This window comes from Sorex fumeus, unplaced genomic scaffold (genome assembly GCF_029834395.1).
Source record: "Sorex fumeus unplaced genomic scaffold, SorFum_2.1 ptg000128l, whole genome shotgun sequence".
Classification (NCBI taxonomy): domain Eukaryota; kingdom Metazoa; phylum Chordata; class Mammalia; order Eulipotyphla; family Soricidae; genus Sorex; species Sorex fumeus.
In genome coordinates, this window is record NW_026606185.1 from 11,363,689 (window position 1) to 11,379,996 (window position 16,308).

Sequence of the window (16,308 nt, forward strand, 5' to 3'; positions counted from 1 at the left end):
TATTTATCAGCAAGTCGTTACCTGCAAGACATTTTTTTCCTTTCATTTTGTTTATATGACACGTTATAGTAATTGATTCCCATATACTGAACCATCCCTGCATTCATGGAATAAATCCTGCTTTATCATGGTGCATGATCCTTTTAATCTATTGTTGACTTCTCTTAAGGTTATTTTACTTTTCAGTATCTTTTCATCCATATTCAACATTCTGATTACCACTAGATAAATGTTACCTTTATGGAAGCCTAAAAACAAAAATAGGGCCAAAGAAAGCTATAGCATAACAAGTCGGGCATGTATTTTGCACATAGGCAAACCAGTTTCAATCTCAGGCAGACCATATATTCCCCCAAGCCCCACTAGAAGTGATCCCTGAGTACAAGAGCCAAGAGAAATCCCTGAGAACCACCAGGTTTTACAAAGATTGAGGGAGAAAGAAGTATTTTAAATTATATACAAATTCTCAGGCCAAACCTCATGCATGAATGAAGTCTCACAGAACCCAGATAATGTGGAACTTCGTGACCTTGTATTCTGGACTCAATGGAACCTCAGAACAGAGATCTTCTGCCTGCTTCTCCCAGTCTCTAGTGACTCAGGGATTACATTCATAAGGTATACCCTGCTGGCACCAGATAATCTCCTCATTGGCCTCCCTCCAGAACTCAGGATGCTCCTCCCAGATGGCAGTATAAAATGAGGCTCCCAGTACCATGCCACCAGACTCTGCACCAGGCTGTGGGTCGGTGAGAGCCCTCCCGGCCCCAAGGGACCCAGCCCTGGTAGCCGACCTCCACTACCCAACAACCGCCACGCTCCAGGCTGCTTTCTGGACAAATTATAAAACACTTCCTACCCATTTTTCACTATTACTACACCTTATCTGCTGGTGTTCAGACAGTAGGCAACAAATAATAGATAAAAATGCATAAATATATGCCTCTTGAGGAGCCCGACTAGCTACCGAGAGCATCCTGCCCACATGGGCAGAGCCTGGCAAGCTTCTCGTGGCATATTCAATATGCCAAATACAGTAATGACAACAGCTCTCATTCCCCTGACCCTGAAAGAGTCTCCAATTGTTGGAAAAAGATGAGTGACAAGAGGCTGCTAAAATCTCAGGGCTGTGAGGAATAGAGATGTTACTGGTGCCCACTCCAGTAATTTGATGATCAACGTGATAATAGTGACTGTGATACAGTGATACAAATACTACAAAATCTAGGAATCAACTTAACACAAGAGGTGAAAGTCTTATATTTTGACTAAGTTCATTATTAAAAGAAATAGAAAAGGATAGGAAAATGAAATAAAAGTATTCCTTGTCTATGACTTAAAATAATTGACATTTGTAAAATGACCATTTTACCCAAAGAACCAATGCAATCTCTCTCAAAACTCCAATACAAATATTCAAGGACATGTAAGAAAGAGTAGGGCATTGTAGAGAACTATCATACTATAAATAATCAAAGCACCCCTGAGAAAGAAGATGGTAAACATCACATTTCCTTCATTAAACTGAACTATAAAGTGATTGTTGTTAAGCAGAAAAGTACTAAAGTTAAATAGACTTCCAAACAAATCAAATTGAAAGCACAAAAGTAAAATTTCAGACTATTTACAGTTAATTTATGAAAAAGTGATAGTGAGTTAGATGAGTCCAGGGAGGTCTGTTGAACAACCATGGCTGAAATCCTCCTTAGTCACATGCTAAAAAAGAAAAAAAAAAGCTGGATCTGCATCTCAACTATATAAGAATGTTAGTTCAAAATAAATTAAAGACCTTAATATTAGACCCCAATTTCATAAAATGCATTTATAAATGCATAAAATACAAAGGAAAATCTTCTGATCACTCCACAATTCTGATTTCACTGATGTCTGGTGAATAACTACACTAACCAAGGCAAACAAGCAAGTAAACAAAAAAGTAAACAAATGGGATTACATCGAATTGAAAAGTTTCTACAAGAAAGTCTTGGTAAAATAAAAAAGTTTTTCTTCTAAACGGAAGAAAATATTCACATGCCATAAAAATGTCAGAACTATTATTGAAAATCTAAAAAAATAACCTCATGAAACTCAAAAATAGTTCAAACAACCCATAAAAAATCGGAGAAGAAGCTGATCAAGTACTGTCTTAAAGAAGACATATTGATGGTCAAAAATCATATGAAAATATGCTCCTTGTTTCCTTTTATCAGGGGAATGAAAAAGCAAATGAAATATCACCTTACTCTATGATAACTGCCTATATAAAACATATCAGCAGCAACCAGGGCTGCTGAGTTTGTGATTAGAAAGAAATCCTCATTCACTCTTGGCCTATCACCTGGTTCAGTCTACATGAAAAACAACATGGAAAATAAACCAATGCTTAAAAAAATTAAATTTCTTACACGGATGGCAAGATATGGATGGCAATTCCAGATATCATTAGACCGAACATTTTTGATCTTTGCCCTTTGTCACATTAAATACAAATAAACAAATAAAAATCAACTACCATCCCCAAGCTACCTTATTATATAATAGAGTGACAAACTCTTGGAATCTTTATGTTTTTCAATTTTAGATAAGAAATAGATGAAAGAGGAGAAAAACAATGACAATTAGTTTGATTACAAAGCTCTTCTGTAATGAGTTAACAGTCATCAATCAGGGCATCGGTTACACTGGTGATATGAGCAAGTGGCACAGTCATATGTCCAAAACAGACTCAAGAAAACTGCAAATATGAGATTTAAGCTGCAGCCACTGAAGCTTTGTAATGTGACTGTTAAATTGACGGTGGAGATGGAGTGGGGATGGAATCTGGGAAAACTGTTGGAAACTGTTGACACTGAGGTTGGGATTGGTGTTGAAATATTATATGCCTAAAACTCAACTATCATTAACTTCGTAAAGCACAGTTCTTTAATAAAAACTAGAAGTTCTTCTAATTAAAAGATACTATTGAGACTTGTCAAAAATATAATATGTAAAATATAATTTTTGTACATCACAGCATTTCCACTCTGAAATCTATCTAAACAATATGAGGAAATCAATTCTAATACAAAATACGTATGCAACTGTGTTCTTTGTGGAACTCTTTCCTATAGTTATCACCTTAAAAAGTTGAAACTTTATGATAACAAATAAGCCTAAACATCTGTCTGTCTGTCCTACCATTGTTCATCTATTTGCTCAAGCGGGCCCAGTTACACCTCCATTTTGGGACTTGTTGTTACTGTGTTTCGCATATTGAATACATCACTGGTAGCTTGCCGGGCTTTGCCTGTGTGGGCGAGATACTCTCGGTAGCTTGCCAGGCTCTCAGAGAGGGGCAGAGGAATCGAACCCTCCTTGGCTGGGCTGGCTTTGCACAAGGCAAACGCCCTACCGCTGTGCTTGTGGTATATCTACACAATGAATTGCTAATAAGATATAAGATATAAAATCTTGCATTTCCTTTTACTATAAATCATGTTAAACTTGAATGTTATATTAAGTGAAGCAAACCTGATAAGAAGCTTAAATGTTGCTTGATGTCATATATGACACCATAAAGAAAAATAGGAATGGACTATGGATAAAAGTAAAACTTTTTAGTCATGAAAAACTGATTTTCTACCTCTTTTAAAATCTGATTTTTGCAAATTTTAAAATTTTGGGGGGCATATTATGCCTATTTTCCAAATGATCTTTGCTTTTATTTTATTTACTATTTTAAAGGGTGGGTCACCTCCACTGGCTGTGCTGGGCTTACTTTGGTGCTCAGGTATTATTAAACCTAGCTGTGCTTGGGACCATATATGGTTCTGGGAATCAAACTGGGGCTTGCTGAATATTGCCTGGCTTTCAGATTTTACTTTATTTTCACACACACATACACACATGTATATATTTAATTTTAAAGGTTTTTTTTTGTTCTCAAAGAAGAAATAATCAACTACAGATTTTTTTGTTTATATTTTAGGACTCTTTTCCCTTTTAATATTTATATTTCATGAACTAGAATAAACTATTACATCTGGCTAAAGCATTGTCTTCTCCTTAGAATGAGCAAATAAAAAATTGACATTACGGTCTGGCTCTGAACATTCAAAGAAAGAATTTTCCTGTCTCCAAGCAATGGTTCAGCAAATGCTCAAGACTGCTATTTTCCAGAAACCTATGATATTCTCTGGTAGAATGAGTTCTGTAGGCATGATTATTTAATTTCCTATGTGGAAATTGCAAGTTTAACAATTTTATTGTCTAGCAAAATTCTGATAGTGCATCACATAGCATAATTTAACTTAATTCTTGGATTAATGCATGGCACCTTGAAGCTCCTTTACGCCTAGGGATTCTGGCATAGAGTTCTCCTGTACCTTCATTTGTATATTCTTCAGTAGACAATTTTACTTTTGAGAAGAGAGAGTAATTATCAAATGCAGATAGCGATCTAAACCTTTTGTGGAAAAGAGAATGGTCTCTCTCTCTCTCTCTCTCTCTCTCTCTCTCTCTCTCTCTCTCTCTCTCTCTCTCTCTCTCTCCCTCTCTCTCTCTCTCTTTTGCTTAGACCACACAGGTAATGCTTAGGGGTCATTGATTAATAACTGCACTCAGGATCACTCCATGAAATGCTCCTGGAAGCATATTAGCTACCAAATATCATGAACTTCAGTTGTCTCCCTGCAAGGTAAGAACCATAATCCTTTTAACAATACTTTTGAAAAACAATTAAAATCAGTTCCTCTTTTATTTTGGTTTTGTGGTGTTTGAAACCCTAAGTGTTTTAATGATGAAAACTATGATTCCAATGTTCCCCATCTTAATTTGTGCTGTTTTGGAACTGCTAAGCTAGAGGTTTGTTCGTATTTCTTCTAACTTACTAAAAATTTGTATGTTTATTTTTTTATTGCTTATTTTAACTAATTTGGATCTTTCCCTTACGATGATATTGAAACTTCATTGAAGCAATTGGAAATGTATTTTGCACAGTAATTAAGATCATAAAAGAAGACTTCTTCAGATCTCAACAGTGACCAAAAAACGTGAAAATTGTGAAGAGTTATCACAGCTTTCCTTTTTACCACTTACACAGTAAGATGTCAGTCACTTCCAAGCACAGGAAAAGGAACTTAGCTGGACAATCATGCCTATTTCATCTTCAGCCTGGGATTCCTGTCTTTAGCACAATAAACAAAAAAAAATCCGCATTTCTTTTGTAGTTATAATTAATTTAATAAGAGTGCAGATTATAGTACTTCTATTAGGACATATATATGTGTAAAATACTTGTTTTAGATCCTCTTTCTTTATTGCACTTGTATTTGAACCTTTAGACACACACATACACAATAACATAAATTACCCCAGTGACACTTGGGAAATTATTGGGTGAAAAATATATGGTTATATGTAAAAAATGAGATATAATTCAACTATAAATAAAAGATAAATTTATAAAGTTTGCAGCAAAATTTAAATTGATCAAACATATTATAAACCATAGGGTAACAGGCGAATATGGTTTAAGTCATGTGTGCAAGAAAAAAATTCATGGAGGTAAAAATAAAAGCAAACCACTGGATCTTAACTATCAGATTCAAGTTAAGTAAAGGAGTGAGAGAAGAGAGCGGTGGTGAGACGGAGGTTGAAGAAAGTATAGGCAAATATGGTGGGCTTTATTTATTGCTGTTGTTTTGGTGAAGAAAATATATATGTGCAACATTCCTTTTGTTTGTTTTTGATGTATCACACTAAGGGGATCAATGTATGAAAAGGTCTTCTGCTTTGTTTTGATTTTGGTTTGGCTTTTGTATTTGGATTTAATGCCACATCTGGCTGTTCTAGGGGCGCTGTGTTTAGGTAGCTGCTCCAGAATAGCTCAGGGGACCCTGGATGATGCCAGGGATTGAACCTAGACACAGACGCCTGATCTTACTCTCTCCAGCTCTTAATGGGCATTTTAAAAATATTGTCACTACTTTCCCTTAGTCTGTTTTCATTTCTCTTGAATGTTACAGAATTCAATTCGGGGTCCTGGCCAGTCTATCCAGTAAACTGGAGTATGATTCTCTGAAGTCACAGGGGAGGGAGAGGGTAGGGGAGAAGCCTCTGCCAGGCCCTCTGCTCACCACTGCCTCCAAGAAAGAAACCGAAAAAGAATGTCCAGAGCAGAGCAGGGGAGTCTGGTGGTCAAGCAGTTCTCCGTTTATTGGCCTCTACCCAGGGGTTCTTATACATACACTGAGTGGGGGTGGGGGGTATTCCCACCTACAGCACACTTCTCTCCTACAGATGTCACTTAATGATGTACATATCCTGCTCTTAGGGCAAGTTATCAAAATGGGTAGGTGGTCACAGTCACGTCCTTCATCCTCAACCAGAGTTGGAGAAGGCCCCCTGGGTCTTCGTAAACAGGGCCGGCTCTTGCTTCCAGTGGCTAGGGATTTGGTCAAAGTCTCAGGCTAGCAGCTGAGACCCTAAGAACAGAGAAACAATGGTGAATGAACTGTATTGTTCAGAATATATTTTATTTAGCAAGTTTATCAGACTCAACTCCGAAAGAAAATAGGAATTCGACTTTAGTGAATAACAGGTATGGTATAAAGATACATATTTATAATGATGACACTCTGATTTCCTGAAATTATACTTAGAATAAATTAAGTTTTGAATAATATTTTTTAAAAATTGACTAATAGTGAAAAATTATTATTACTTCCTTAAAGGCTCTTTGCTTAGGATATTTTTAAATTCACAGAAGAGTTGAAGCATAGATACAGAGATTTCCTGTAATATAATATAATTTCCAACGTATATATTATGGTTCACCCAGAGTTTCACATTCTATAGGAGGAGAAAATTATAATTGAATATGCCATATATATATGTGCATCATGATAATATATTGTGTTCTTTTCCTGGTCCTTAACATTTGTTTTCTTCCCCTAGAACATTCCTGTTACCCCAGCTGAGCCCAAGGCAGTCACTGATCACTTCATTCTTAGCATAGTTTTGCGTTTTATAATGTCATGTAGTTAGATTTGCACATCATGTCACAATTTTGATTGGCTTCTTCCACTTAGTGATATATATTTTAAATTACTCACTTTTTTAAAAGATTGTAGCTTATTTAATTTAAGCATTCAGTAATGTTTAATGATCTGAAATACCACTGTAGCACTGTAGCACTGTTCCCCCTTTGTTCATCAATTTGCTTGAGCGGGCACCAGAAATGTCTCACAACAAATTGTGAGACTTGTTACTGTTTTTGGCATATTGAATACGTCATGGATAACTTGCCAGGCTTTGCCATGCAGGAGAGATTCTCTTGGTAGCTTGCTGGACTGTCCCAGAGGGGTAGAGGAATCGAACCTGGGTCAGCCACGTGCAAAGCAAACGTCCTACCTGCTGTGCTATGGTTCCAGCCCGCTCTTTGGTTTTTTTTTTTTTTTTTGGTGTGGGGTTGGGGAAAATCACAACCAGCAACATTCAGGGGTCACTCCTCACTCTGCACTCAAGAATTACTCTTGGTGGTGTTCAGAGGACCACATGGGATGCAGGGATTGAGCCCAGCTCAGCTGAGTGTGAGGCAAATGCCCTCCCCATTGTCCTATTACTCCGGGCCCTCTTTGGTATTATTTTGATTTCATCATTTAAAATATTTCAAGATGCGCGGACAGGAACCTACACTCAGATGAAATGTAAGCAAGAAAAACATAGACCAGAGTATCCAGGAGGGTGGCCAGCACTGGGCAGCAGAGTTCTAGCAAGAACTAAAGTTCCAGAAAGGCACTGGGGAAAGCAGGGTCTTATGGATCAGGTGGGACCTAGAGGGAGGACAGGTGCGTTTCTTGGGGATGAATGACTAGATGAGCATGGGGTGAATAGGTATCAAGCCTGGCATGTGCTCTGGCAAAGAGCACCTGGCAGAAGCTGTGATTCATGCAGGAGCCTGGTGCAAAGGACCCCACTTCAGGGAGGTCACCAAGAACTCAAATGCCTAAAAAGAGAAAATGGGGGCTGGAGTGATGGTGCAGTGGAGAGGCACTTTCCTTGCAAGAGACCGACCTGGGTTTGATCTCTGGCACCACAAAAGGCCACTAACTTATGAAGAAAGTAATAATTTCTTCCAATTTTGTTAATTCTGAATAAAATTGCCATACATGTAGGATAACATTGGTTTGCCCTTCCTCCCTGGCTGCTGGGAGTTTGTGTTTGTTGACTGCCCCACAACCTGTCAATTACCTTTGTCTCCTGATCAGACTCTGACTTTTGAATATTGTCTTTCTCTTCTCCTTAATTTCCTTTGCATGATTAGCTTTTTCAGAGCAATTGCTTTTTGTATGGATACAGGATGACAGTTAAAAAGACAAGCATGTGGCTTGGGAGTTGATTAACTCCAGATAATATTATCTCCTGGACGTCTGCTCTCTCAGCTTAAGCCTGTTGCCCTTACTTCCTAGATCCCCAAAAGCAGGGTCCCGAAGAGGAACTGGATGGACCCAGGGCAAGCAGTGAGCTATGAGCTACCCTGGCATCAAAATGGGCCTGGCCAAAGCGCCCTAATGCTTAACTATAAGTCATGGACAAATTCTGTCATAATCCAAAAAGGAATAACTAGATTTCGACCCTATTGGGGTTAGGAATGATTAATCTGGCCTGCGCACAGTAGTCTGAGTCTATAGCGAGATGTCTCCAGGAGAGCTACCCTATAAGCCTACAAGTGTCTATTACTGTATCCATCACTGTCACTGTCACTGTCCTCCCATTGTCCATCGATTTGCTCGAGTGGGCCCAGTAACGTCTCCATTGGAGACTTTGTTGTTACTGTGTTTGGCATATGGAATACAACATGGGTAGCTTGCCAGGCTCTGCCGTGAGGGCTAGATACTCTCAGTAGCTTGTTGGGCTCTCCTAGAGGGGCAGAGGAATTGAACTCCGGTCGGCCATGTTGGCTCCGTGCAAGGCAAACGCCCTACCACTGTGCTATTGCTCCAGCCCACTGTATCCATACAGAATGGTAAATATTAGGAAGTAGAACTAATGATGTTAATTAAATTTATGGTCTAAGTAGAGGAGAAACACACCTTAAGGGTGTTTTGCCGTTTGGGGCTGCAGGTGGTCTGGAAGTCTGGAAAAACTTTTTTGATTATACTTCCTGTGGGGAGGCGTGGTGAGAGAGATTAAAAAAAAAGAGCAACTGCAGGGAGAAAGGGGGGACTGAAGGAGAATGAGAGAAGATTGAAAGAGACACAGAGACAGAGACAGAAGAGGACAGGAGATTGCGAGACACACCGAGTTAGAGAGAAGGCTGAGAGTAAGATTGGCTGGAGAGATTGGCGAGCAGTCACAGACAGTGTTGTAGAGTTAGAGAGAGCGTTGGAGAGAGCTGGGAGAGATGAGAGACTGAATAAACGGCATCTAATCAGCAACCAGCTTGGCCCTCTCCTTCCTTTAGTCCATCCAAGGCAACAGCATACCAGATGGATAAGCGGCTCGAGAGCACTGAATGCAGGTGGCAAGGGAGAGCCACCCGGAGAGGCTGTGAACATGCTTTCATGTGTAATCCCCGCCCACGAGGGGCTTACATAGCCCTGCAGACAGGGCTTTACTCAAGTACATATTCTAGTCCTTTGATAAATAACAAGGAGTGTGATTTCTGTATTTTATTTCTATATCTAGTCTACTTTACTCCAATAGAATATTTCTTTATTATTTTGTCAGTATTTGAGACTTGTTGTTACTGTGTTTGGCATATTGAATACATCATGGGTAGCTTGTCAGGCTTTGCTGTGCAGGCGAGATACTCTCGGTAGCTTGCTGGGCTCTCTGAGAAGGGCAGAGGAATTGAACTGGGGTCGGTCCCCGTTGGCCACGTGCAAAGCAAACACCCTACGTGCTGTGCTGGAGCAATAGCACAGTGGTAGGGCATTTGCCTAGCGTTCAGCCAGCCCGGCTGAGCCAGGTTCAATTCCTCCACCCCTCTCGGAGAGCCCGGCAAGCTACCAAGAGTATCTCACCCGGCAAAGCCTGGCAAACTACCCATGACGTATTCGATATGCCAAACACAGTAACAACAAGTCTCACAATGGAGACGTTTCTGGGCCTGCTCGAGTAAAATCGATGAACAGCAGGAGGACAGTGACTTTCTTTTGTCAATATTATGTCATTTTATGCAGCTTACTTAATACTAAACAGCAGTAGGGCATTTGCCTTGAGCACAGCTAACCTGGCCAAGCCGGGTTCGATTCCTCCGCCCCTCTCAGAAAGCCCGGCAAGCTACTGAGAGAGCCTGGCAAGCTACCTGTGACGCATTCAATATGTCAAATACAGTAACAACAAGTCTCAAAATGTAGACGTTACTGGGTCCGCTAGAGCAAATCGATAAACAACGGGAGGACAACACTACACTCCTATTTCTCCAACTATGTTTTTCAGTACTGACTTTTTTCAATTGGGATTTTTACATTCCCTTGTAAGTTTAGAATCATTTTGCCAATATACAAAAAATAACATAGAACAGATATTTGAATTGTATTGAATATACAGATAGTGATTAATCAACAAGCACTGATATCTTGAAAATATTAAATACTATTCACTAGATTTCATAAGTGAAATAGGTCCCCATTGTTATTTTATTGTATTCATCATAATTTTGTAATTTACTTAATAAATATCATGAATGTTTTAAATATTTATATGAAATTTTAATTTATATTTAATTTTGTTGGTGTTAAATAAATAGAATTTTATTTATCAACTTCAAATTCTACTTTTTAATTCATGGTATTTATGAAAGTAATTGACTTTTTGTAAACTCTACCTGTGCATTAATTACTAATTAGTTTTGTGAAATTTTGTGTACTCTTGTATTTTTACATAGAAACTGTTATCTGAAAATATTTTTATATATCATCTCAAATATGTATTTAACCTTTCTGTTTTTTAATTTTTAATTACATTAAGTTTTTTTTGTTTGTTGTAATTAAGGTTATATGTTGCCTTAATGCAATATTTCACATTGCTTCCGTTGCTGCAACTTGGTCGTTTTTTTTATTTCCTTTATAAACCTAAGTAATTTTTGTAAGAAATTTTGTAAGAATTTTGTAAGAAATTTATTGTAAGAAGCTCTTGATCACCTAATTACAAAAATATTCCTGTTGAATATTCAACTTCTAAATGGTTTTTATTTTTTCCTCTTTGTTCCTTCTCTTTTCTTTGTCAGTTAATCAAGATAGTTGGTTGATCACTTGATCACTTAACTTTCGTTAATCGTCTATTTGCTCGAGCAAGCGCCAGTAACGTCTCCATTTGTCCCTGTCGCGTGCTAGTGTAGCCCAATGGCGTCTAGTCTGTTCGCTCTAGGAATATGAAGAGCCTCAAACCAATTGTTCATGATCTTGATGAAGAAGTCTGACCATCTGGTAGGTGGGCAGCCACGCGGTCTTTTGACATCCCATGGGATCCAGTCGGTAACAGCTCTAGTCCAGCAGTCGTCTTTAAATCTCATTACGTGACCAGCCCATCTGATTTTTGACACCTTGGCAAATGAGACAGCGTCCTTGATTCTTGATCGCTGACGGAGGTCAGAACTCTGGATTCTTTCTCTCATTTGAGTGAAACGTGATATTCCAAGCATAGCTCTTTCAATTCCTCTTTGGGAGACCCGAATAGCGTTCTCATCCTGTTTGCGTAGGGCTCAGGTCTCTGAGGCATATGTTAATGCAGGAAGAACAGTGGAATCAAAGAGATGTGCCTGGAGCTGGAGGTTCTTCGTCCTCTTAGCTATTTCTTCGGCGCTCTTGAAGGCATTCCAAGCCAGTCTCTTCTTCCTGCGCAGCTCGGGTGCCAGGTCATTTGTCATGTTGACTTCTCGACCTAGGTACACATAGCTGTTGCATTCAGAGATGGTAGTTCCGTTGAGAGCGAATGGGGTGTCAGGAACGAGGCTGTTTCTCATAAACATTTTTTTCATGAGATTCAGCTGTAGACCGACCTTTCCACACTAACGGTCAAAGTCGGCCAGCATTTGTGCCGCTTGGCTAATGTTTGGTGTTATTAAAACAATGTCATCAGCAAAGTGGAGGTCGTGTAGTTGCCGACCATCTATCTTCACTCCCATTCCTTCACTTTCCAGTCATCGCATGATGTTCTCGAGGGTGGCACTGAAGAGTTTTGGTGAAATGGTATCACCCTGCCGAACCCCTTTCTTGACATCAATGATCACTTCTCTGTAGAATGGTGAGATCCTGGTAGTGAATCCGCAATACAGCTCACGGAGGATCTTGATATATTGAGCTTGAATGCCCTGATTGACTAGGGCTTCAATGACTGCTTCTGTCTCAACAGAATCAAAGGCCTTCTTTAAATCGATGAACGTTAGACAGAGCGGCATCTTGAACTCCCGAGAAACCTCAATGATCTTGGTTATCATGTGGATATGGTCGATGGTGCTGAATCCTTTGTGGAACCCGGCTTGGTCGCATGGTTGTCCTTCATCTAGTGTTCTGCCAATCCTATTTAGGATGACTCGAATGAACAACTTGTAGATGACAGACAATAGGCAGATAATTGGCTGCTAAACTGAAATCTTAAATGCTTTGTTTCATTTTCAATTTTTGGCTATTTACTTCTTTATTTAGTCACTATAAAATTGCAACGTTATTTATAACTGAGTTTTAGGAATCCACCAAATCTTTCACCAGATCCACTTCCCTCCATCAATGTCGCATACCCCTGTTTGTTACCCACCTATCAGTGTGCTTCTACACGATGAGCTTTTTAACACATATATATGTTTCTGCACTGTGGTTTACATTATTGTTCTCAAAGGATTTCACAACTCTTTATACCATTTCATATGTATTTTCCACCATCCATACACTTTCAGCATCACCTCCTCCTCTCAGATGAGTGCTGCTCCACCATAGATGTTGTCCCCTCCCTCTTCCTTCCTCCAAACCTCTCACCTGGCATGTTTCGTCCTGAATAGCAGCTCTCATGTTCTCTACTTTCATTGTCTTTGGGTATTCATCATTCCACCATTATGTTTCTCACACCCTACATATGAGAGAGCTTATTCTGTATAGTCTCTCTCTCTCTCTCTCTCTCTCTCTCTCTCTCTCTCTCTCTCTCTCTCTCTCTCTGGATCACTTCAGTAACCATGACTCTCTCCAGGTCCCTTATAAAGCAGCAAATTTCATGACTTTATCTTTTCTCATGGCTGAGTTATATTCTGTTGTATTTGTACCATAGCTTTTTTTTAATCCAGTTATCTATTCATGAACATGGGTTATTTTCATATTTTTGACTACTGTGAATAGTGAACAAAGGGGTTAAAACATCTTTCCTCAGATTTATTTTTGGGCCCTTAGGGTACATTTCAAAAAGTGTAATTGCTGGGTCAAATGGAAGTTAAATTCCAAGATTTATGTAGGAATAAACATATTGTTTTCCAGAAAGTCTGGACCAGTGTACATTCCTACCAGCAGCTAACGAGAGTCCCTTTTTCCCCACATCCACACCAGCACTAGTTTTTCTTGTTCATTTTGATACCTCTATAGTTGCAAATAAAAACAACAATATGTCATTGTTGTTTTTATTTTCAACTCCCTGATAATTAGTTATGTACATTTTTTATGTGTCATTTGGATATTTGTATTTCTTCTTTGAGGAAGTTTATGTTCAGCTCTTCTTCCCATTTTTTGATGAGGTTATATTTTTTTCTTGTGAAGTTACACCTGTGATTTATATATCTTGAATTCACTGTTTTAAAAAATGTGTATGGCATTAAGATGTCTGAGTTCTTTATTCTTTTTCATGTACACTTATAGATTTCCCAAAGTCACTTTTGATGAGGTGTTTCTTACTCCATAATTTTTTGCTTCTTTAGGAAAGATCAACTGATCACATATCTGAAGGTCTGTCTTAGGATATTCAATTCTATTGTTTATCATAGGGTCTTATTTTTAATTCCAGTACTACTGGTATGTAGTACAATTTGAAGCTGGGAAAAATGACTCCCTTTTTTTTTCTGATAATTGCTTTAGCTATTCAGGGGTTGAGGGGTATTTGTTCAAGAGCATTTGATCGGTTTATTTGAAAAATGTCATGGGTATCCTTATAAGGACTGCATTAAGCATGTACGATGATTTGGTGGAGAATTGCGATTTTGATGACATTAATTCTCCCAATCCTTGGGAGAATGTGTTTTTATATCCTAGTATCTCTATTATTTCTTTTTCCTAGCGGGTAGGGCGTCTGCCTTGCACGCAGCCAACATGGCCAACCCGAGTTCGATTCTCCCACCCCTCTCGGAGAGCCCGGCAAGCTACCGAGAGTATTCGATATGCCAGACACAGTAACAACAAAGTCTCCAATGGAGACGTTACTGGGCCCGCTCGAGAAAATCGAGCAAAAAAAATATGGAACGCTTCACGAATTTGCGTGTCATCCTTGCACAGGACCATGCTAATCTTCTCTGTATCGTTCCAATTTTAGTATACATGCTGCCGAAGCTAGCACTCTCTATTATTTCTTGAAGTTGTGTTTTGTAGTTTCCTTGTATAGGTCTTTCATATCTTTAGTTAAACTGATTCTGAGGCACTTGATTTTCTGAGGCACAATTGTGAATGGAATCTTTTTTTATTTCACTCTCCTCTATTTTAATATTTACATATTAGGGAGCCATGGAGTTTTGAGTTTTATTTTTAGCCTACCACTTTACTATGTAAGGTTATTGCTTCTAGTAGATTTTTAGTGTCACTAGGGTATTCTCAATATAGTATTATGTCATCTGCAAATAATGAGAGTTAGACTTCATCCTATCGTTTATGGATAACCTTGATTTATTTTTCCTATCAAAATGGTATGGCAAGTTCCGCCAGAACTATAGTGAATAGAAGTGGCAAGAGTGGGAAACTTTGTCTTGTACCTAATCTTAGAGGAAAGGCTTTTAGTTATTTTTCATTGAGTATAATGTTTACTGTGGGATTTTGGTAAATGGCTTTGACCAAATTGAGAAAATAGAATTCAATTTCCATTTTGTTCAAAGCTTTTATTATGAATGGATGCTGTATGTTATCAAATGCATTCTCTGCATCTAATGATATGATATCATTAGATATCATATTATCACTTATTGATATGGTGCATTGCATTGATCTGATTTGGGTGTATTAAACCACCCTTGTATGCCCATGTTGAATCTTACTGGGTCATGGTGTATGATGCTTTTGGTGAGTTGTTGAATTATATTTGCTCATAGTTTGTTGATGCTCTTTTTCTCTGTGATCATCAGAGATATTGGCTATAATTTTATTTTTTATTCTTTGATTTTGTTACCAGAGTGATGTTTGTTTCATAAACATTATTTGGGAGTGCTTTTGTTTCTTATTTTAGAAGAGCCTTTAAAACATTGGCAGTAGGTACTCTTTGTTTGAAAGAAATAAGCAATTAACCCATCTTGACCTGGGCATTTGTTTTGGGGAGAACTTTTCTTTGTATCTTCAATTTCCTCAATATTGTTAGGTCTGTGAACTATCCCAAATCATCTTTGTTCAGCCTTGGGAGGTTATAGGAGTTCGTGAATTTATCTATTTCTGTTAAGTACTCTTGCTTTGTGGGATAAATGTCAAAATGATCTCTGATTATTCTTTGAATTTCTGAGGTTTTCTTTTGTGACATTCTCCTTTCATTTCTGATTGATTTAATAGCATTCCCTCTTTCTCTTTCTTTGTATATCTTTCTGGTGATTTATTGATCTTGTTTGTTACTGGAAAGGACAGGCTCTCAGTTTTATTAATCTTTTAGATTGTTTTTAGCGACTCCAGTTCATTAATTTCTGTTCTAAGTTTTATTATTTCCTTCCTCCTGCCTGCTTTGGGTTCATTTTATTCATCCTTTTCCAGTTTATTAAGCTGTGTAGTCAAGTTTTTTATGAAGATCTTTTTCTTTCTGATGAATTATTTCATAACTATGAACTTTTATATTAAACCACTTTTGCTGTGCCCCCACAAGTTCAGGTAGACTGTGTCCTCATTTATAATTGTTTCCAGGAATCTTACTGTATTTTTCAGGTGTTTGAGTTGTTTCTCATTTTCTACTTGTGATTAATTTCTATTTTCAGTGCATATTTTCAGTAGACAATTTATACAATTTCTATCCTCTTTAATTTGTCGAGGCATGTTTTGTTTCCATGCATGTAGTCTTTCTGAGAGAATATAATATCTTTTCCAGTTCTTCTGTCAAAGCAAGTATTTCCTTATTGAGCTTTATTCTAGTTGATCAATGGAAAGGTGACAGAGTGCTGCTGAAGTC

At 38.2% G+C, this 16,308-nt stretch overlaps 1 non-coding gene across 1 annotated transcript; it reads right to left on the bottom strand.

The window, feature by feature from the left end:
- Positions 1–14,408: 14,408 nt before the first annotated feature.
- Positions 14,409–14,514, bottom strand: LOC130045547 (U6 spliceosomal RNA). Its single transcript, XR_008795543.1, has one exon. It is a non-coding gene; the product is annotated as a U6 spliceosomal RNA (small nuclear RNA).
- Between the last annotated feature and the right edge of the window lie 1,794 nt (positions 14,515–16,308).